Here is a 2500-nt window from a genome sequence, read left to right as displayed (position 1 = left end):
CTGGGGCAGTGGCAGCCCGCGGGGCAGTGTCGGCAGATTCGGCAGCAGTGTCTGCCGATTCGGCAGCGTTGGCTTGTTGGCGCGGGGGGCCGATGCGAGTGGGGACTTGGGCAGCGGGCAGTGAAAGCAAGAGTTTCCCCGATGCTGCCGGGAAAAACGCTCCCCGGGATGGCCGGGTGAGATGACCCGGCGGCCCGCGACGGGTCATTCAATTCCATGCCCCGTCAACATAACTCCCGATGTACTGTTTGCTTTTTCGGAAGAAGAGATCCATCCCCCCATCCTCGGCCAGCCAAAAACGCTCCAATTAATGGCCGGGTGAGATGACCCGGCGGCCCGCGACGCGTCATTCAAATCACTGCCCTATCGGCTACAACTGCTGATGGGTGGGATTAGAGGCCTGCCATGGTGGTGAGGGGCGGCGAGGACCGTGAAAGCTAGAGTTTTTCAGAGGCTGCCGGGAAAAAGGCCCCTCGGGTGGCGGGGTGCGAGGACCAGGCGCGTCATTCAATTCTCTTCCCTATCAACTTGGCTCCCGTTGGCGGGATTGGAGGCCTACTGTTTGTTACAGGGCTAAAATCGTCAGGGGAAGAGCTGACGAAACAATGCTGGTTTGGATGCAGGGGGTAGTGTTGGAATCGGCAGCGCGGACAAAATCGGCAAAGTCGACAAAAAAGACTGTTGGTCTGGACATCGGGGCAGCGGCAGCCATGCCGACAGGGGGGGAAATCGGCAGCGCAGATTTGTGCAGCTGCAGGTTCGTCGGGGAAATCGGCAGCGCAGATTTTTCGATGAACATGGGCTGGAAGATGGACTGTCCAGGCCAGGCAGGGAAATTCGTCAAGGGGACACGCTGACGAAACAGCGCTGGTTTAGACACGGTGGGTGCAGTGTTGGAATCGGCAGCGCCGACGAAATCGGCAAAGTCGGCAGAATCGGCAGCGGGTGCTGGCGATGAGTCTGGACGATTTATAGTCCAGGGCTTGATGGAAAAGACTGTTGGTCCAGACAATGGGGCAGTGGCAGCGCGGATTTGTGCAGCTGCAGGTTCGTCGGGGAAAATCGGCAGCGCAGATTTTTCGACGAACAGGGGCTGGGCGCTGGACTGGCCGGGCCAGGCAGGAAAATTCGTCAGGGGGCCACGCTGACGAAAACAGGGGCTGCGGAGTGGAAAATCGGCAGCGCAGATTTTTCGACGAACAGGGGCTGGACCGGCCGGGCCAGGCAGGAAAATTCGTCAGGGGGGCACGCTGACGAAAAGAGGGGCTGCCGCGTGGAAAATCGGCAGCGCAGATTTTTCGACGAACAGGGGCTGGACCGGCCGGGCCAGGCAGGAAAATTCGTCAGGGGGGCACGCTGACGAAAAGAGGGGCTGCCGCGTGGAAAATCGGCAGCGCAGATTTTTCGACGAACAGGGGCTGGACCGGCCGGGCCAGGCAGGAAAATTCGTCAGGGGGGCACGCTGACGAAAAGAGGGGCTGCCGCGTGGAAAATCGGCAGCGCAGATTTTTCGACGAACAGGGGCTGGACCGGCCGGGCCAGGCAGGAAAATTCGTCAGGGGGGCACGCTGACGAAAAGAGGGGCTGCCGCGTGGAAAATCGGCAGCGCAGATTTTTCGACGAACATTCGTCAGGGGGGCACGCTGACGAAAAGAGGGGCTGCCGCGTGGAAAATCGGCAGCGCAGATTTTTCGACGAACATTCGTCAGGGGGGCACGCTGAGGAAAACAGGGGCTGCCGCGTGGAAAATCGGCAGCGCAGATTTTTCGACGAACAGGGGCTGGATGCTGGACCGGCCGGGCCAGGCAGGAAAATTCGTCAGGGGGGCACGCTGACGAAAAGAGGGGCTGCCGCGTGGAAAATCGGCAGCGCAGATTTTTCGACGAACAGGGGCTGGACTGGCCGGGCCAGGCAGGAAAATTCGTCAGGGGGGCACGCTGACGAAAAGAGGGGCTGCCGCGTGGAAAATCGGCAGCGCAGATTTTTCGACGAACAGGGGCTGGACGCTGGACTGGGCCAGGCAGGAAAATTCGTCAGGGGGGCACGCTGACGAAAACAGGGGCTGCCGCGTGGAATGGCAGCCTACACGCAGATGCGAATTCGGCAGCGCACGATGGCTTGAGCAGGTCATGGGTTCGACTTGGCGCGATCTGAAACCTGGACGAGGGACTGTCGACGCTGGACGAGCCAGCGCGGTGGCCTGTCGTGCCCCGTTCAGGGGGGGCCTGCCGCGGAGACAGCCCTCGCGGGCTCGACAGCGCAGGCCAGCGTCCCCGACGTCGCTGGCCGCGGCAGGCGAGCTGCCGGGGTTCCCGCATTCCTACAAGAAAACGTCGTGCTTTCCACATGAAACCAATCCAGTAAAATCAGCCATATTTTTATGAGGCTGCCCACTGAATTTGGGGTCATTCCGGGCCGGTTCCTAGTTTTGCGGATTTACTCGATTTCTAATGGTAGGAAAATTAAAACAAATACTTCCCGACCTCGAAAAATTCTGGGA

The sequence above is a fragment of the Populus nigra genome, chromosome 2 (genome assembly GCF_951802175.1).
Source record: "Populus nigra chromosome 2, ddPopNigr1.1, whole genome shotgun sequence".
Classification (NCBI taxonomy): Eukaryota; Viridiplantae; Streptophyta; class Magnoliopsida; order Malpighiales; family Salicaceae; genus Populus; species Populus nigra.
The sequence above is the reverse complement of the archived record's forward strand: the minus strand, read 5'-3'. Positions refer to the sequence as shown.